We start from the raw sequence: 22,396 nt of genomic DNA, 5'->3' as shown, positions 1-22,396 counted from the left end.
TTGCTGGATATATTCTTTAAGGGGGCAGCCTTTTCTGGGAGGGATTTTCGAAGTATGCATGTCCCACAAGATTTACAATAACTCTCAATGTCTATCTCCATTTTCGGCCAGTAGAATCTATCTGAAATTAAACTCATGGTCTTCTCTATTCCCAGGTGGCCGTGTTTATCATGCAACGCACGGAGAACCATGGGACGGTGCTTCTTTGGCAATACTAGCTGTTTCCTCTCTCTGCCATCTTTGCGGCTGGTTTCTCTATACAGTAGCCCCTGCTTCACCACCAATGACTCTCTCTGTCTGCTTAGCAAAATAGCTTCCTCCGTTTTCAAACTACTCGGGTGGATTCTTTGTCTGTGTTTAACAGACCACCTAACTGCTGCTATAGAGGAGTCATTCTGCTGATCTTCTTTGACTTGGCTTGAACTCAACTTCTGAAGATCACTGAGCTCCATTTGACTCAGCCAGCAATATTGTCTTGGTAGTGCATCTGTCGTTGCCCCTAGAGCTGTTAAGCATTCTTTGACTGGAGGCACGACCACACGTCCCTCGTGACACATCCCCTTCACCTCTGGAGCTGGCAACTCTATCCATTCTTCTTCCTGAGATTCCACAAACCTTCCCGGTAATCTTGACAAAGCATCGGCATCTACATTTCTTCTCCCAGGCCTGTACTTTATTGTGAAATTGTAAATGGCCAGCGCCGCCAACCATCTGTGCCCAGTTGCATCTAGCTTTGCTGTGGTCTGCACATATGTGAGGGGATTGTTGTCTGTATGCACTTCGAATGGTACTCCATACAGGTAGTCGTGAAGTTTGTCAACAACTGCCCACTTAAGGGCCAGGAACTCCAACTTATGCACCGGGTAGTTCCGTTCACTGGGTGAGAGACCTCGACTGATGTAATAGACTGGTCTTAACCTTCCTTCTTGCACTTGGTATAGCACTCCCCCAAGTCCCTCAAAGGAGGCATCTACATGCAGAATGTATGGTAACTCTGGATCGGCATATGCCAGAACAGGCGCTTGAATCAGGCAGGTTTTCAATCCTTCAAAAGCTTGTTCGCAAGCCTCACTCCACCTTTCCCCGAACGCATCATTTACCCGGAACAATGGTTTCTCTTTCCGATGGGAACCTCTTGGAGCAGGATAACCTCGAGTTAGATCTGTAAGAGGCTTGACAAGTTTACTGTAGTTTGGGACAAACCTTCTGTAATAGCCACAGAACCCCAAAAAAGACCTTAATTCCTTCAGTATTGTTGGTCGAGGCCATTCTTTCACCGCTTCTATCTTCGCTGAATCTGTAGAAATTCCTTCCCGATCCACAACATATCCCACATACTTGACCTGGGTTTTACAGAAGCTACACTTGTCAAGGGACAACTTCAACCCTTTCTTTATTAAGCGATCCAATACCTTGAGGAGTCTTTCGTTGTGCTCATTCAATGTTTGGCCAAATACTATCAAATCATCCAAGTATACCAGCACTTCCCTGAAATTCATGTCACCCACAACATCATCCATGCATCGTTGGAAAGTGGCTGGAGCCCCTGATAATCCTTGTGGCAATCTTTTGAACTGAAAGAATCCAACCGGGCAGATGAAGGCGGTTTTCTCAGCATCCTTCTGACTCATCAATATCTGATAGTACCCGCTGCGTAGATCTAGCACAGAAAACCACTTGCTTCCCTGAAGACAATCAAGGGCTTCGTCTATCCTAGGGACAGTGTACTGATCAGGAATCGTGCGCTTGTTTAATGTCCGGTAGTCCACGCACATCCGTATTTTTCCCGTCTTCTTTCTAGCCACCACAATAGGAGAAGCATAGGGACTCTCAGATCTCTCAATCACATCATTCTCTAGCATCTCCCTTAAATGTTCCCGAATATCATCCAAATCAGCAGGGGCTAGGCGTCTTGACCGTTCTCGGAAAGGTCTGTCGTCCGTTAGCCTTATGTGGTGCTCCACTCCTGTCGCTAGACCTAAATCCCAGTCCCCCGAAGAGAAAGCAGCCTCTCTTTGTAGCATTTGCATAACTAGCCAGTGTCGGTCTTCTTGACTAGCATCACTACCATTAAAGCATTGATCAAAACTTCCTATTTGTAATGTGGTTTCTTTCTGAGATTTTTTTTCCTCTTTCTTCTTATAAGCAGCAAGACACATAGGATGAATCTTAAGTGTTTTACTATAACTTGCTCCTCCCACCTCTTGGCACCAGTTGGCCAGTATCTCGAACAAATGGGAGTTAGTTCCAATAATCACTGAGACATCTCGAGGTTCTCCTTCGGCCTCAGGACAGACAAGTGCAAGCACGTTCACCTCTTCTTCTATTCCAGCTACTTCCCGTGGGAACTTCAAAGGTACAGTGATGTACCCAAGGTAGGGATAATTCTTGTCACTCAGACCCCAGATGGTCAGTCCACACAATGGCTTTATGGGCAAGTCAGATAGATTATCTCGGTACCACTTCTCGAACACAATGGACACCTGTGAACCACTATCTAGCAAGGCCATACAAGGTCTCCCATTTAGACATGCCGGCACGTGAGGAGAGGGTCCCAGCAATCCTTTTGGCAAAAGACCCCATTCCAGGTGAGAGTTCCCCACAGTGTTAATGTCAGCTTTCTTTAGAGGGCCAGTGTGGGGGTTCCTGGTCCTCCCTTTCAGTTTTCCGAAAGCTTCCTATCCCGGTGGGATGGTGAGGGTGACCACCTTCCTCCCTTCCTCTAAGGACATTGTCTAGCGAGATGCCCAACTTCTCCACAAGTGAAACAATTGTTCTGTTTCCGAGTAGTGTTAGCTTCGAGAACTTGCCGGGGGTGGATGTTCGGGTGCAGTTGCTCGGTATTGTGGTATTTCAGCATCTGTGCTTGAATCTGCTTCTGCATCTCCAACAACTGAGCAATCTGCTCACCTTGTTTCTCCACAATCTTCATTAACTCAGTGCTGGGAAGGTCAGCCTCGGGCTTTGACTGTACGACCTTGACTTTCTTGGTCACCCTCTCTCGGGATTTAACTATAGCTTCCTCTTGTTTAACATCTTGTATCAACTGAAGAAAAGTAGGTGATGGTTGTCCCAGTTGAGCATTTCTTATCTTCATCGCTACTGGGTCATGGGACAGAGCACCCCGTAACAACTGTTGCATACGCCTGTCGTCTACTTCTGCTAGGGGTATTCCTTTCTTTGACACAATAAGGTGGATCAGCTTGTCCAGCCGATAGATATAATTGGACAATGTCTCCCCTGACTCCTGATAGGTGTGGCGTAGCTGATAGAGCAGATCTGTTGCATCCTCTGCCATTCCATATTCCTGATCTAGAGTCGCTAAGTAGTGTCGTGCAGTGGCTTGGGGGTCACTTCTCCGTACAGCTTGGATTAGTTCTCCAGCGGGACCTCGCAGACTTTCAACGATCCGCTGTCTCTTATAGGGTTCGGAGCAATGCCATTCCTCCAGGTATTGGGAAGCCATCTCTTTCCATGCCTCGTAAGTTTCTTCCCCAGTAGGGACTGGTTTTATTCCTGAGAAGAGCCGGAGCCTTCTGTAGCCCCCTTCATGCTGTGACTTTCCTAACTGGTCTACCAGTTTCTGTACAGCAGTGAGGAACAGTTCGCTTTGATCCTCATCAGTTTTCCTAGTACTGGAGGGTGACTGAGAATTCTCTTCCCTGGCCTGAGGGAATACTTGTCGGTTAATATCTCCATCTGGAAGTTCAGCATTAAGAGGTGCTGCGACTAGCTGTTTTGGCTTTAACGGTATCACAATATGCCATTGTTGTTTTTGTGGCCCAGAAACGAGGGAGGGAAGAAAATCTTTATCCAATTTTGCTTGCGTCTCACAGAGGATCAGACTGGTCTTATGCTGATCTCTATCTTTCCATCCAAGGATTTTAGGATGTTCTACCCCATAAATCCTGTGGAGCACATGCAGGACTTCCTCATCTGTCACTCCCTGAGAGTCACCATAGATCCCTAAACATCGAGTTGGGGCCACAGTCTGTTGTTCACACCACAGAAACACTTCTTCTCTTATACTATCCATGACGTCTGTGCTGATGGGTTTCACTGAGTGTGTCTTCAGTATCTCAGCAGTGCCTCCACTGTAACACCCCCTTGTGTATTAAGCGTTGTGAGGGTATATATATATATTGAACCACGCAGATGCTTCTCACCTTGGTACTTGGTTTTCAGTGCCTCCACCCGAATCTCTGCTTTCTCTTCTGGGGGGGTGTTCAAAAGATACACCAGGGGGAGATTCGGGAAACCCCCTGCCCAGTATTAACACTCTGTGACAAAATGTGTGCTGCAAAAGCCAGCCAGGCACATTTATTTAAATGGAAATCCTAAATGCAGCTTTGTAATTTTATAGAAAAATATACTTTGGTATAATTTGAAATAATAGTGCAAACAATACAATACAGTAATAAAACAAGTGTGTATGAAAGTGGCGCACCACTTCTTACTATGCACACCAAGTTAACACAAAAACTCGCAATAAATCAATAACAGCATACAATATAATATAATATATAACAATATAACCATTAACTGTCACAGCTTTATACACATGAAAAAATATATCAGATATCTTACTTGCTCCTGATACTGTGAATATCTTGCAGGGTGAATTTATATATTTTCCCTTATAGCCCTACAATGTACTGCCAAACACACACAGCAGTATTCAAACACACCACACAAATAGAGCAGTGCACTGCAAGTTGGGGCCCTTCTGTATGTATGCAGCATGGCATGGAAACATCATGTGTCCAGTTTGCAGATTTTGGAGGTCTTTAAATCACTTGCAGTGAGGTACAGCAGTCACAGTATGCAGACCCTCCTCTAGCAACAACTGTAAAATCCTTTCTAATTTGTATCCTGGGACTTGTAGTTCCACAAGTGCTGATTAGACACACACTTGGTGCATATTTACCTGCCCACCCATCTATCCCTAACTCTTCAGCCCTTGTGGCCAGATATAGTCCAAACCCCACTTGAACAACAACAGATAGATAAAAATAACCAGTAACTTATCTGCACCAGTGTGTCACAGGTCTGAACTTGATTATCTCCAAAATGGCTGACTTGTAAAATGTCCTTCTTCAGAGATGCATGCAAACCTCCTCCTACAGCTTCAAACTGTGGCTTCCAGCAGGTTCTGTTCAGAACTGCACCGAGCTTTGATATCTCTGCAGACTGCTCTCTCTGCTCAGATCACTCATCCAGTGCCCTTCTCCCTAGGGTCACCTATCTGAACTGGTCACACAGCTCAGTCTCTCCCAGGATGCTCCTCTCTCCCTCTCTCTCTCCGCCCTCTGGTTTCTCAGTCTTCTTAGGCTCCGCCCCCTCTTCATAACAGCATTCTGGGAGATGTAGTTCCTTCTCCTTGACTGGTAAATAGCTATATGCATCTCTTTTCTTACTGATGCAATTGTGATTATTAGCCCCTGGGTGCTCAAGTCCAACTGCAGCATCCCCAGGGGTTACATGTATATTATGTTTCATCTTTAGATTTAATGCATGCATGCATTTATTAAGTGTTGTTAGCCACAATAGACAACAAATGTGATTTTCGCAAGCATTAACAGGGAACTTTTGAGCCTGAGGCTGTAGTGATGTGTCCTTCTTTCTTTTCTGTTGCCACATATTATGTGAGTTGGGTATGGAAATTAACCCCAGCAGACACTAGCAGCTTTTTTAATAGGTTCCAATTTGAATAAATTGATTGTTTTAAACAACCTAATGAAACATTATACTATAGTTATTTATAACTCTGCAGACTACAGTGTAATGTGACTACCATCATCATCACCTATTTATATAGCGCCACTAATTCCGCAGCAATGTACAGAGAACTCACTCACATCAGTCCCTGCCCCATTGGAGCTTACACTCTAAATTCCTAAACACGCCCAGGCAGAGAGAGACTAGGATCAATTTGATAGCAACCAATTATGTTTTTGGAGTGGGGAAGGAAGCTGGAGCACCCACAGGAAACCCACGGAGAACATACGAACTCCATACAGATAAAGCCATGGTTGGGAATTGAACTCATGAACCCAGCGCTGTGAAGCAGAAGTGCTAACCACTAAGCCACTGTGCTGCCCCAATGCAACCATATTCAAATGGCAAATGATGTAGTGAGTAGAGAGGCTTTGGAACACCCTTCTGAGCTCTGTTTTTACTATGATATTCCCACTCCTTCTCCCTCATCTCCCATCACATTAAATGCTGAGAGTCTGAGAGCCTGTGTCTATGTAATAGACTAACTGCTGTATGAAATTTTGGAAAGGAGACAATGATTTTTATGACAATATCTACAAACATGACAGATGCAGGCTTAAAATGTCCTTACCTTGCTATTTAAAAAAAAAAAGAAAAACACACTTTTCCGTGGGATTGATGCCTTAACCTATACTATGTACACAAAGGACTAGTATAACCACACCAGCCCAGTGGCGGATCCAGGGGGGGGGGCTTGGTGCCGACAGCTGCACACTGTGCAGGTCCGTTCAGCAGTGACAGTATGCTGCCCGGCTGCTCTGATTGTGTTTTACACATAATCAGAGCAGCGGGACAGCACACTTTCACCGCTGAACGGACCTGCACATACTGTGCAGCCGCCGACAGCCTTAGAACACAGAAAGGGGGCGGGGCCTAAATCGCCCCCCCTAAAATTGCCCCGGGTAGGACAAATGTCTGGGTCCGCCCCTGCACCAGCCTATGCTAATTTGTTTTTCTTTTAACCTTATTCAGGATATAGATATAGAATTATTATCCTAAATGGTGCACATTAAAACTTAAAGCATATAAGTATAGAGAAAAGAGAACAGAAGTATATTTTGAGCAACTACGGGGTTTCATTCAAGATTAATAAAATCATACATTTTTATTAGCATGTATTAAAAAAGTTACTGGTTTTAAACAAATTCGCAAAATAATTAAAAACAGAAAGTGATAAAGTGTAATGTTTAATATAACATTTGTATAGTGATTAAAAATTCCAACTTTGACTGCAATAGCTCTGCCATCTCCACTATTATTAATCAATAAAACACTTTTATTTGTGTCCTGTTCTTAGACTCTGCTATTGAATTGATTATTTAGGCTTTCGCTAGTCTCTTTTGTACAATAGGGAGAAGTTGACTATATAAGCCAGATGCATTGTTACAAATCGCTCATCAAGTCATAAAATAATTAGTCCCTTGAAAATATTCTTCTTAATTAGAAGACAAGTAAATAACTGAAATAGATATACAGACTTCAATATGGAGATAGATGTCTATATGTTGCTTTTTAAAGACAAAGGGCTAGATTTACTAAGCTGCGTGTTTGAAAAAGTGGGGATGTTGCCTATAGCAACCAATCAGATTCTAGCTATCATTTTGTAGCAGGTACTAAATAAATGAAAGCTAGAATCTGATTGGTTGCTATAGGCAACATCCCCACTTTTTCAAACCCGCAGCTTAGTAAATCTAGCCCAAATGTATTGTTTGTCTCTCTAAGCCAGCTAGAATAATTTTAATTCACCCATTTGAATATGTACAAAGACAATAGCAATCTTCTTTGCGGTTAAAGGCAGAATGACAAGCTCTCCTTAGAATGTTATTCCAAAATATAAACATTAGGGTGCAATTTATATAATTATCCAGCTAACAGATGCATTTATTGAACCTTAAGAGTAGCTATTTTGATGTTAATATGCAGTCTGTATGTCGCAGTATCGTTCAGCATATATGTGCCATTACCGTTCAATAGGACAAAATTATTTAAGCCTGACTATGAAGAGAGTTTCTAATTGGTGGTCATTGGTCACAAAAATCTATCCAGCAGATATCCAGTGAATTGCTAAATGCCTACCAAGAGATCTAGCTTGTGGCCATATGATAACAATAGCAGGTGTAAGTGGTAGAGATAAGCAGAGCGAGCACCGAAGTACGTTTCGCTTAAAATGTTTTTTCAAGACAAGACGAGAGGATGAACCGACAGGTCTTAAATACTGTGAAGTCTGAGCCCACATGATGATGTGGGCCAATGAAACCAGTGGTCAGTCCCAGAGTGTTTACATATAAATTAGGTAGTCAGACAAACAATTTTGTCTTTAAAAAGCAACATATAGACATCTATTTCCATATTGAAGGGAGAAATCTGTAAATGTATTTCAGCTATTTACTTGTCTTCTTATTCAGGAGCTAATTATTTTATGACCTTGATGAGCAATTTGTAACAATACATCTGGCTCATATTTCAAACTTCTCCCTATCATACAAAGGAGACTAACAAAAGCCTTAATAATAATTTCAATAGCAAAGTCAAAGAACTAGACAGAAATAAAAGTATTTTATTGATTAATAATAGTAGAGATAGCAGTACTATTGCAATCAAATCTACAATTTGTAATCACCATACTTATGTTATGTTAAACATCACACTTTATCGCTTTCTGTTTTTAAATAATTTCGCAAATTTGTTTGAAACCAGTAACTTTTTTAATGCATACTAATAAAAGTATATGATTTTATTAATCTTAAATGATCACCTCAAAATATTCTTCTGTTCTCTTAACCTATACAATGTCGTGTTTAACAAGATATTTGTAAATGTTACTTCAATTGAAAATTTTCTGTTTAGTATGTTGGCCTCCCCTCCCATTGTGGATGTATTCAGTTTCAAAGTCAGTGTCTTAAGAAGCATATGCATGACAACTAATCCTTATTACAGTTTCCACTGTCTGTATGTTTCATAGTCCACACCAAGAGAAGGAAGTGTGTATTTTAATACACTGAAACTTAATAATGCTACTTTAGGTAAGTAATAAGGGTCTTGACCCTTGATGTCTAAAACACACTTACATGATGTCAGACTGAGAAATGGTAATTGGCCTTGGAATTTTACCTGTTCTATTAACATTGATTGGTTTGAGGACCTCTAAATGGGAAAAAAAATCTATTTCTGGCCTAAAATGTCAAATTTCTATATGTAGCATTAAGATTGATCTAATTACAAATATTTATGTGGTTAGAAGACTTTGTTTTATTGATTTCATTTGGCCTGAAATGTTTATTTGATTTTAGCCACCCTCGTTTTGTATTTCAAATATGAACCACAAGCTATTTGTCAGCTTGTGACAAGCTATTATATTTGGAAAGGAAATGCATCAATAGATTGTACATACAAACCTCCTCGTTGGCACTTAGTAAGTAACTTCAAGCTAAGGCAATCCATCTCATAAATGAGTTGCACCTACACACCCAGCTTTCTCTAAACTGTGATGCAGAAAACAAAATTAAACATATAATTTCCATAGTTAGCATTTTAGTTTATTAAATGTATGACATTTCATTTGTTCTCAGGTGTTTTATTTTTTTTTTCTGCTAAAATGTTCTGTTTGCCAATGTTATGCCAATCATAGTTTCATGATGTGGTCACAAAAACAGCTAACTATATCTGTGAAGAAAAATCATCTTTCAAGACTTGTTTTTCCTTATTTTATTATTTTATTGTATGCATAAACAATGTAATATATATGGTAAATGGTAAAAACAGATTTCAAGCATTATCTATGTGTCTTATTTGTAACTCTATACAGCCAAAAAGATGTTAAATATGCAAAGTATTGTTATGTGTCATTCAGTACGAGATGGTGTGACTTAAAGTAAGGACCTATCAAAACTTCTATATATTTTTTATTAATCTCTTGTCTTGACGGATTTAATTTTTGTTGGTTGCAAAATTGCAGTTGGTGTCTGGACTACATCACATTAAAGGATAAGGACTTTTCCAGCTTACACTTATTTTATTATAACATTTTTATATATCTATACACCCACTCATTCAACAAAATCCAATACATAAACAATTACTTGCATACATAAATAAACCAATTAGATTGTCACATTCATAAGTACACATAAGTACACCATTGTTTAGCATTTCATTGAGAGGATGAATATAACGTCACTGTAATTATTTACTGTGTCCTTTTCTACCCTGGTTGTAGCCACCCAAATTTTTAAGTAATTGATGAACAAATATAAATTGTGACTTTTTGTGCTGTTAGCTACTACCTAAGGATAAATGTCATTTCTACATAGCAAGAGAACTGCAGTTGTCTTACAGTTTTGTTTAATTTTTTTATTTTGCCTTTGGAGAAAAAATCAAAAGTAAGACTGGTGCACTATACACCCACACAAAAAAAATATTTTGGAAGATGTTATATATACTAGAAAAATAAATGCACTGTTTTTGGTGGCAGGTAAGGAAGGGATAAGAAATTATTTTGATTATTAATATATTATTGATGTGTTTGGAATATATGTTTGTTTGACTAAGGTGTTTTTCTAGCACGGCCACACCAACATGAAAGAAAATTATCATATGGGGATAAACAAATTTTATATTCTCACATAATCCGCTAAAGAACATATTTATTTATAAATGGCTGTTTTTCCTAGGGGTGGATAAGCCCTATTATAAAGTCAGTTAGAGTTTTTGAAAATATGATTTAATATTATTAAAAATATATTTTACTAATCTACCAAATCAGAGATAATCTATCTCATGATTTTAAACATATATAAGAAAATTGAATAATGTGTAAAAATAAAAATGTTAAATGTTAATTCATGAAGGAAATAAATGTAATTGACATATTATGAAAGAGTTAAACTATCACACACTGAAGTGAATGTTATGAGTCAATTATGTATATTGATTTGTCACTTTGATTACTGATCAACATTTAATAATGATTAATATAAGTTAATTTTTGCATTGACTTTCATTTGTTGGTAAAGCGATTAACAAATATGATGCTGCATTGTTGTTGTATTATGAACAGTGGTCGTAGTGGGGCTGGGCAGCACGGTGGCTTAGTGGTTAGTACTTCTGCCTCACATCACTGGTGTCATGAGTTCAATTCCCGACCACGGCCTTATCTGTGTGGGTTTTCTCCGGGTGCTCCAGTTTCCTCCCACACTCCAAAAACATACTAGTAGGTTAATTGGCTACTATCAAAATATTGACCCTAGTCTGTCTGTCTGTGTGTGTGTGTATGTTAGGGAATTTAGACTGTAAGCACCAATGCGGAAGGGACTGATGTGAATGAATTCTCTGTACAACACTGCAGAATCAGTGGCGCTATATAAATAAATGGTGATCATAATGATGATGACGATGTATACGATTTAATGCCATACCGCCATGTCTTCTATTCATTGTAAAATTATCAAATTCTATTCACTTACATTTCCAATGCATGTATCATAACACCACCTCTAAATTTCCATACCGCCACTTCTAAATTTGCAGTTTGACCACTGATTATGAATATATTACAAATAGAATTGAGATGCTATGTTGTCATAGAACCTAATTGCCATACACGTATAGGCTACTATTACTAAGCATGCTGGAATTTATGATTGAGCAGCCACAATTATGATCACCGAAGCAACAGAGAGGACCTTCTATGATTGGATATAAGAGGGTCACATGATAACAGAAGTATGAATCAATGATTGGTGACCTGACAGTCAGCTGGCAACCAGAGACCAGTAATAATAGTTTCTAAAATACGAACGTATTTCTGATGAATTTCTGATGAAATTTCTATTCTAATAAGGTGGAGAAATGCATCAGTCCATATACATTCTGTCTTATTTCTGTTGTAAGAAAATTTGTAACAGAGTGGCACACATGTGTAATAGGATGTGAAGATTCAGAATACAGTGCATGCACAAACATTTGGTCATTAAAAAATCAGTGGGATCCACTGGCTTGAATAGGGCTGATGAAGAATGTTGGCTGCTTTTAATGAGTACTGGAACCTGGAAGTATTCCTTCATGCTTGGGAGACTTGGGAGATTCAGCTAGTATATGTTGATTCCTAGGGAACATTTCCTAATCACCATTTGAATACCAGTACACCTATATATTTTTTGCATGTATTAGACTCTGGCACACTCAGATGAGAATTAATGAACTTTAACATCTTTGTGTAAAAAATTATTTATTGACACACTAGGGGGTAAATGTATCAAGGTCCGATTTTTTCAGCATGTTAAAATTGCAGCAAATCACAGGTGTTAACCCGCGATTTTAGTCCAAAACTCATCAAATGTATCAAGCTGCGATTTTTAACCTGATATTCAAAATCGCTGGTCATCTCCGGGGATTTGCTGCGATTTCAAAAACTCCCGTGTTTAAGAAACTCTCCTGTGTTTAGTAGAAAATTTACATTGCAAAACAAAAACTAATTTCTTATTGATTGGCAGTTAGAACAGCAAGACCTGCGGAATTTTGACCTCAGTAACAATATACAAAGACAGCTACTTCCTTATTTTAGTTGAAAGGGGTTTAAGGAGTTTCAGAGAGAGCTAGAGAGAGAGAGAGAGATTGAGATTGAGATTTAGATTTGATAAGGAGGATCAGTGGTTGTATTTCTGTTGGTGTGAGAATGTTGGTTTATATATTTTTTTCTTTTTGGTTCATTGTCTGCCCATATTTGTATTTTTTTTTGTTTGACCCTTGTTTGCAATTTATTTTTTTCTTTGGTTTTTCCATTTGGTCTGTATTTTTGTAGTGTGTGTATTTCTTTGTTGTGTTGTCTTTCCCTTCTGTTTCCCATTTTTATTTTATTCCCCCCCTTTGTGTGAGTATGTTGAGAGGAAGGAGAGGTGTGGAGGGTAGGGAGAGTGGGGAGGAGGAGAGAGAGGAGCTAGGAGGTCAGGAGGAGCAGGAGGAGCAGACAGGGCCTTCTGCTGGAAAAATTAAATCAGGGTGTAATGTCCATTTTAGTTTTTAAGAAAATCGTGCCCTTGTGCACTCTTTAATGCCTATTTATGATTGCATATTAGGCAGCATAGCAGCAAAAACTGCTTTTTCAAGAAAAAAAAAACAAATGTGGGCAAATTTAACTGGTGCAGTGAATGCAGTGGGCCCCATCAAGCGGTCTGTGGACAACTGCAGAAAACGCATCAGTGATATAAAACGCAGGGTAAAGGAAAAAATGGCTGAGGAGAGACGAGCTGCAACAGGTACTGGCGTTGTGATTTTCATGAGTATATCAGACAGGGTGATACAAGGCTCAACAAATGCAAAAACACCAACAATTCCCACATCTTCTGATGTAACTTTATACCCCTGTCTAAAAAGTACATATCCTGATAATTGAAATCCATATTATCCCACACTACTACACACTACTTATGCTACATCATTTACAGCATGTGATTCATCACCTTATGAAACCTTCAACGGAATATCATAACATGAGCATCATGTACCTTAGGATGTGTTAATTTCCACATCTTCTAACCATGTATTTATTCATCTACTCACCTTATAAATTTTTTTTGACCAGTTCAAACAGTGAATGTGTGAAGACCTTTGTGGTTATTAGTATATGTGTGTTTTTTTAATCACCAAAAGTGAATGTACAAAGTTATATGATTTTAGGTGAGGTTGACAGTCAAAAATGAATGGTGTAGTGTACCTTTGTACAAGTGGTTATTTATGTATTTTTTTTCATAGATACTGGTGGTGGGCCTCCGGCTAGTGGTAACATATACACCCTATGAAGCTGAATTTAAGCAGCTTATTCCACCCGAAGTCATTGAGGGAATAAATATCCGGGACACAGACCGACCTGTGTCTGAACCATTGCCTAGTAAGTATTGTATAATGCTTTAATTGTGAAAAATGTATGTGTACACATTTATTCTGCAATGGCATTCAGTTTTCCCCATGTAAACAGTAACACAGAAGTCGGATCACTTTTATATGTTTTTTTATGTTATGATGCACTAAATTTTTTTGGAACACAAAGGATTATTTTATGTTACATTTCACATGTGTCTACACACAGGCTCTGCACAACAGCTGTCTAGTCCAGCGCCAGCAGGACCAGTAGCACCGTCCGCAGCAACATCACTAGCAACACCAGAGGAAGAGGAGTTTGTAGCTGGTAAATCCAACTGTTGTTTGTGAAAAAAAATCTATGTTTTAATCATTTACATGTCATGTTAATCACTTGTTTCTGCTACTGGACAGGGAATGGTTATTATTTTTATTTTTTTTATACTTGGGTTAAGCAACATCACAAGCAAAAAAGCAAAGTGTCAGTAATAAAGAGACACTCAACACAGATGGTGGAGACTTCATTGACGATTATATTGTCTTACAACCAGTCCCACAAATGGCCGAAGTCCAGCTTCAGCCGGAATCAGCACCATCAGCTGCAACCGAACAGCCACCACCAAGCCAACCCAACCCACAAAGTGCATCTACAGTATGTGAATCTGTGAGAGAATTTAGTAACGTGCAGGCAAACATGCTAGCTTTCCATCAGGACTCAATGTGTGGAATCCAGAGGCAACTGGCCAAAGGAATTCGAGTAATGCAACATATGCACGACGAACAAAGGCAAACAAATGCGGTTAAGCAGTTCCATGGACCACATTGATAGCTCATAATGTGATAGACAACCGAACAGGGGCGATGCAGGAAATGTCTACCATTTTAATAACTGTTTTGTCCCAAATAATGACCAGACTCCCACTTTCCACTGCTAGCAGCCTGAATACCACACCCAGCCCCTCCTTACCCACTAGTCCAGTGCGGTCCAGTGTATGGATCAGGGGTGGGAGATGTACATCCAGCCAGGGAAAGTCTCCTGAGCGAGCCTGAAAGAAAAAAAAAATATGTTGTGACGTTTTGGTAGTTGAAATTGTTTGTGTCTATAAAAAGTTATGAAGTGCAAATGCACACAAGTCAGACACTGTGCCATATGTGTTAAGTTTATATTTTTCGCAAAATAAATGTATGTTTTGTTGGACAATGTTAATTATAATAGTGTTTGTTCTTAATATAACATGTGCAAAGAGTTACAATTCTTCAAAATTAACAAATCTTACAGTTCGTCAAAAATGTGTTTCTAAAAACACATACACATACATACATTGCAAATGTTGTTAGCTGATTTGTGTACATATTCTGTGTTGCTGATGTTAAAGGTTAGTCTATAATACCAAAATTTACACCAGAGGTTAATGGGCAATCACATACAATTAGAGTTACTAAAAAACCATGGTCACCTGTGAAACATGTTTTGATTATAGCTCCTCGCATCTGCCTCCCCCCCCCTCTGTATTATCCACATCAGCTGATGAAATGAGCTCTCCTGCTTCGTTACTGTCTCCTGCAGGTGTTAATGCTAAATTTTAAAATAAGGGCCAAATTATACAGCAGACAGCACGCCAATACAATATCTGCCACCTTACCTGGGGCGTAGAGAAGCACACCACCAGAAGTATCTAGGCACCTGAATCTGGTATTTAATAGACCAAATGTACATTCTATCACCCCTCTAGTGGCTGTGTGCCGCTCATTATATCTGTGTTCTGCAGGAGTATGTGGATTCAACAGAGGTATCATTAACCAGGATTGACACCCATATCCAGAGTCACCTATAATGAAGAATAAATACATTAAGTTTCTATAAAAAAACACTTTTCAACAGGTAAACAGCACCCAACCCCCTAAAAATACATACACAGTAGCCATCCCTGAGGCATTTCACTGTGCTCCAATTTTTGATAGAGCAGGATATAGGCATCATGCCAAGAACCATGGAACCCTGCAACCACACTCATTAATTTAATTTCATTAAATTTCATTTAATTACATTTTACATAAATAATTATACATATTTTTAACCTTGTTCTCTAATTATTATTTGATGGTCCCACACACAGGTGTAAGTCCAACAAATAGATTGGCTTCAGAAAAGGCACAAAGCTTGGCATCAAAGCACATAATATTTTTTATTTATATTGTGCTTGCTGTTATATTTACATTGGTCAACAGGGAAGGTAATGAAAATCTTGATCATTGAAAGGACAAGAACACAGTAAGATGAGTGTGAATTGAGCCACTCAGCTTCAACACATGTGCAGTAGTGTTGAGAAAACGAGAATAATGTGTTATTGATTTTAGGGTAAAAAAAAGTGTGTGGTCACCCCGTCTGGCCACTATTAACCCTAGTGCTGTCAGCCTACTGCTGGTTCCGTGAAAACCGGGGAAAAATTTTGTGTGGGGTCCCCCCTATTTTCACGGAGCCAGCACTAGGCAAGCCAGCTTCTACTAGCTAGAAGCTCCGATACACAATGAGCTTAGCTCATGCGCGAGGTCTATTTATAGTATTAGGGGATTTTCCCACAACCGTATTTATTGTGGGTTTATTATTTTTAATAAATGTTAGTGGTTTTAATGAGGGAGTTGTGGTTTTGTAACCATTTTGGTTTGTGGAATCACAGGTCCCAGCCAGCCGTGGGTGTCAGGGCATGTTGGCACTTGTGGCTCTCCAAGTGCCAACATGCCTTGGCTGCCATGGGTATGCTGGTGCGTATACTTACACAAGTAGCAGCATGTCCGCACTATTTATGGCACCCGGGCTGGCTGGGACTTGTAGTTCCACAAAACAAAATGGCGTCCGTTTGTTTTTTAATACATTATTATGGTTTATTACCCTACACCCACCGCCCAGGGGTGTAGGAAGAGTCCTAGTGCTATCAGCACTGGGCTGGGTGTCCCTAGGGGGGGGCACTCGTGTTTTTCGGCGGACTGCACTCCCTAGGGAATCCAGCCCAGCACTGAACAACCTGGGGTTGGTCTGTCATTACGGCAGGGGGACTCCTGCTGCGTGTCCCCCTGCTATAGTGCCACCAACCCCACCTGGCTTGCCTATTGCTGGTTCTGGGAAAAAAGGGGGAACCCCACAAAAAATGTTTCCCCGATTTTCACGGAACCAGCAGTAGGCTGGCAGCACTAGGGTTAAGACTAAATAGAGGGGGGACCTCAAGCTTTTTTTTTTAAACTTTGATCTATTTTTTATTGTTTTGACAGCTGCCGGAGCTCTGGCAGTATGACAGGGCTGTGTAAAAGTGATGGGTTTATACAACACGCTGCTAGCAAGCAGAGTATTTGTATCTGGTGTGTTTGAAAGCAAAATCTCCTGAGTTTGCTTAATCACAGCTTCGTACATTTGAGACTTGTATAGTTGGAGTGGCAAACAGTCGGGAGTTTGATCTCTATCGATTTTGGAAATATCGATTTTGACAGAAGCACAACTCTGGTGATTTTACATAAAATCTCAGCTTCATACATCTGCGAGTTTCAACTCTCCCAAGAAAATCGCTGGATTTGCAAAATCGGACCTTGATACATTTACCCCTAGATGTTTATTGATGAACCAACAGCATGCATGCTCAATCATAACTATTGTGTCAAGATAAAAAACAGAAGAAGTGTTTTCAGTTATAAAACTTATAGGCGCCTCATAGATTGAAATATACTAAGCTCCTCTAATGAATTTGGAACATGACATTTAATAATTTCTATTCCGATGGCATAATTACATACAATATAAAAAGTATGAGACATACATTTAAATATTGGTTTTAAAGATTTTTGATTATTGATTTTAAAGTTTTTTAACATTATATTTTGTTTTTTAATAAATCCTTATATCAATACTTTCATCTTAAATATATTATCAATGTGTTAAATCTAGAGGGTTTCAGTAGCATTCAGTATTGCAAAAGGCACTATTGGATATATTAACATTATATAAAGTAAAGATATAGCGCCTGATTGAATATATTCTGTTTTTGGGTTAAACAAGAACAATACTCATTTATTCTGTTTAATGGATTATTCAAATATTATGAAGCTACTATAAATGCTTAAATTCTCAGGACCCGTCGGCTGTCAAATGTAAAAGTCTGATGATTTTTTCAAAAAAAGTGTTGGGTCCCTCCCTCTAGACACTGTTAACACTAGCACTGCCAGCCTATTGCTGGTTGCGCAAAAATAGGAACAAAATGCGTGGGGTCCCATTGATTTCAACGCAACCAGCACTAGTTAAAACAGCCATACTGAGTGGTACTATAGCAGGGGGACACAACCACCCCTGGCTGTTCAGCACTGGTCTGGATTCCAAAGGGAGTGGGGTCCACAAAAAAAATGTGAGGCCCCCCCTCTAGGAATAACCAGCCCTAGTGCTAAAGGCACTAGGGCTCTTCCTACACCCCTGGAGCGGAGGGTGTAGAGTAATATCGGCACAAGTATATAAAAATAAGAAAGACAACACCATTTTAGTTTGAGCAGCTACAAGCCCCAGCAACCCAGGCTGCCTCTAACAATCTGGGCATGCTGGTGTTTGTAGAACTACAAGCACCAGCATAGCCATGACAGCCAGGACATGCTGGCACTTGGAGAACCACAAGTGCCAACATGCCCTGACTCCCACGGCTTGCTGCGATTTGGGACATTTTTACGGCCTTTTGGAATCACAAAAGGGGGACTTTGGACCAGAAGATAAGAAGATTATTTTCATGGACTTTTGGATATAATTTATTTTTGACATTTACCTGGATACTTTGGAATATAATTAATTTGGTTATGGTTTACAAGCATAATTGGATTGCAAGCTTTTAAGAACAGAAGAAGACATCAGTGGGTAAGTATTTGGTTTTCATATTTTTAGTAAATAGATATGGTTATAAAGAGGGTGTTTTATTTTATTTAAAGGGGCTTTATTATTTTTATTAAAATAATGTGGTATTAAAGAGGGTTTTATGGTTTATTTAACAATTTCGTTGTGGTACTACAGGTTGCAGCAAGCCGTGGGAGTCAGGGCATGTTGGCACTTGTGGTTCTCCAAATGCCAGCATACCTGGCTACCACGGCTATGCTGGTGCTTCTAGTTCTACAAGCACAGCATGCCCAAACTGTTAAAGGCAGCCCGTGCCGGCTGGGACTTGTACTTCCACAAACTAAAATTGTGTTTTCTTTCTTATTTTTACTTACCCGCACCAATATTACCCTCCACCCCTACACCTCAGGGGTGCAGGAAGAACTCCAGTGCTTTCAGCACTGGGCTGGGTATTCCTAGAGGGGGGACCTGCACATTTTTTTGTAGACGCCACTCCCTTGGGAATCCAGGCGAGTGCTGAACAGTCTGGGGTTGGTAGTCGTTATGGCAGGGGGACCCCCTGTCGCATGTTCTCCTGCTATAGTGCCACTCACCCCGGCTGGTTGACCTAATTCTGATTATGTTGAAATCGAGGGGACCCCACAATTTTTTTTCCTGATTTTGGCACAATCATCAGTAGGCTGGCAGTGCTAGGGTTAATAGTGTTTAGCTGGACCCCCTCGCTTTGCTCCTTAATGCGGACAGCGTGAATGCCAGCATTTTCAATGTCAATAATCACACTGCTGGCATTTTATTGTGTTGACATTGTTTTAATACATGTCCATCTTAATGCTGCCTGCATTTTCGTCATCAGCGTTTGACTACCACTGGCCTGTCACGACTTATATATTCATTTCTTTTTCCTTGTTCTAACAAGGCACCGATTATTTCCATTCTTTGCCCTTCTCTATGTCTGTGTTAGGATCATTTTGGCGAATGCTCTGGATATCGTATCAGTGAATATGCCCTTTGAGGCCAGAAGGGGTGAAATCTCTCTGACACCTTTAGAGTAGTGCCTGGGGTTCTGGGCCGGTTTTCCATCCCTATGTTTATTTGTATGGTATTAGCTGGTTAGCTGAATTTGCACTTGCTTTCGTTGTCACCATCATCTATACAATTAAAATTCTGACCTTAGTGCATTACTCCGTACGTGTCTTATTTCAGGTATTTCAGTAGTTATATTTATTGTAAAGGATAGAAGGTAGAAGGTGAATTTGCAGAGGGAGAATATGAGCGTTTATTGGCGTTTAATGACAAAATTGTAAGAAAAAACGAAAAAAACTGTTTCTTTTTAGATTTATTTTTTTCTGCAAAACATTTATCATGCTGTCCTTATGCATGCATATGCGACCGTAATCACTAATAATTTCCACTTACACCCAACCTGCAGCTGGTGCAAGTAATACAACAGAAAAACATGTATCTTAGAAATGCCCAAAGCTTGATGGAAGTTGCTCGGATGTTCCAGCTTGTACTCAAGCTTGGCATACCCTTACTGTACATTGACTATGTGCATATGCCCAGTCCCTTGAAATCATAGGCTGTAGTAAGGGTGCTTTGCTCTCAAAGATAAACTGATAAAACTTGCATTCTATAGTGTATAGTTCGTTTCTGGACATGAGCAGAGCAATTTGGCGCAAAATATGTTACATATCAGCAATGCATTCCTTGATGAATCAGACCCCAAATGTATAGAATTCTGAGAAAATATATAAGCATTATATGAATGTCATGCATTTATGAAAGGGATTACCTGTAGCTCCCTCAGATGTATTATAGAAAGTTTTTGTCAATGGAAATGTTATTTCTGTATTCATACTGTTACTCGTAAAATGCATTATGAACTACTGCTGAAGAAACTGTCCCTTGATCCCACCTCTCTCTCTAATTACCACCCTATTTCACTTCTTCCTTTTGCCTCCAAACTCCTTGAAAGGGTTGTCTACAACCGTCTCACCTCCTTTCTCTCTTCTCACTCACTCCTTGACCCGTTCTTATCTGGTTTCGCCCCCTCCACTCCACTGAAACTGTCCTCACTAAGGTCACTAATGACCTCCTCCTCGCTAAATCCAAAAGTCACTACTCCCTTCTTATCCTTGTTGACCTCTCTGCTGCCTTCAATATCGTTGACCACGCACTCCTTTTGCAAACTCTCAATTCTATAGGCCTCTGTAACACTGCCCTCTCCTGGTTTTCCTCTTACCTCACCAACTGCTCCTTCTCAGTCTCTACACATGACTCCACATCCCTCCCTCTTCCCTTATCTGTTGGTGTTACTCAAGGTTCCATTCTTGGCCCCCTGCTTTTCTCCCTCTACACCTCCACCCATGTTGTCCTCATCCGCTCTTTTGGCCTCCAGTACCACCTCTATGCTGATGACACCCAAATCTATCTTTCATCCCCTGACCTCTCCCCTTCCCTTCTGTTTCGTGTCTCCTGCATCTCTCGGCCACCTCATCTTGGATGTCCCAATGCTTCATTAAACTCAAGATTTCCAAGACTGAACGTATCGTCTTCTCCCCTTTCAGGACTCTCCAACCTCCCACCCTCTCTATTTCTGTTTATAACACTACCCTCATTTCTGTCCCTCAAGTCCGATGCCTTGGGTTCATCCTTGATTCCTCCCTCTCCCTTAAGCCTCACATTCTGTCCCTCTCAAAATCCTGCTACTTCCACCTTTGGAATATATTCAAGATACGCCCCTTTCTCACCACGGAAGCTACTTAAACCCTTGTTCACTGGTTTGTAATCTCTCGCATTGATTACTGTAACCACATTCTCTGTGGCCTACCTGATTCTCGCCTTGACCCTCTTAAGTCTATCCTCAATGCTGCTGCCCATCTCATTTTTCTCTCTTGCTACTCTACCTCTGCTTTCTCCCTCCAACAGTCACTACATTGGCTCCCCATGGCCTACAGAATTCAATTTAAACTCCTTACCCTAACTTTTAAAGCTCTTATTCAATCCTTCTCTCCCTACATCTCCAATCTCATCTCTACCTACACTCCTAGCCGCCCTCTCCGCTCTGCCTGTGACCGCCACCTCACTGATCGCCTCTTTTCACTCCCATCTCTAGGACTTTGCCCGGGCTGCTCCCCAGCTGTGGAACGATCTTCCATGTTCCATCAGGTCAGCATCTACTCTCAAAGGCTTCAAGCGTGCCCATAAGACTCATTTATTTATTACAATCTATCAGCCCTCCTCCTAACTCCCTTGTCCCGGGTCTCTTCCCCAGTTTGTACCATCCTATTTGTGTCTCCCCCTTTCCTTTAGGATGTAAGCGCTCAGGAACAGGGCCCTCTTTCCTTGTGTGCTCCTTCTACTATTCCATAACCCTCTGTACCTCTTGGCCTGCTTCCTTAGCCCTGTTTTCTTAAGCTTTGGACTAATTCTCGCTGATTTCTACCATCATTTTCACTCAATGTCCCAGTAATAATTTGATTTGCATTACCATGTTACCCGTGTCTGTGTATATATTTTTATTCTTGTTTTGTTCTTTCTGTATCATGTTGGGTGATATACGGCGCTGCGGACCCTTTGTGGCACCTTATAAATTAAAGATAATAATAAATAATAATAGAATGGTGAAGTATAGTTTCTTATAGCAGTCTACTTTTTTGAACCTAAAGTGAAGCATTGAGCTGATTAAACACCACAACATATGACACAACTATAAATGGTTATCAAATTTTGAGTTCTCGTGTTCAGTGGGGAACTTAAGAATTGAAAAAGTAAGCAAAATGGGAGAAATTACTACTGCGGGAGACAAATAAAGAACTACACATAATGATTATTCTCATTGAAAGTTGTACTAAAAGCAATATAAAACCTTTTAACAAATGTAATTAAGTCTTTTACATGTTTGCT

This window comes from Mixophyes fleayi, chromosome 6 (assembly GCF_038048845.1).
Source record: "Mixophyes fleayi isolate aMixFle1 chromosome 6, aMixFle1.hap1, whole genome shotgun sequence".
NCBI classification, from domain to species: domain Eukaryota; kingdom Metazoa; phylum Chordata; class Amphibia; order Anura; family Limnodynastidae; genus Mixophyes; species Mixophyes fleayi.
The sequence above is the reverse complement of the archived record's forward strand: the minus strand, read 5'-3'. Positions refer to the sequence as shown.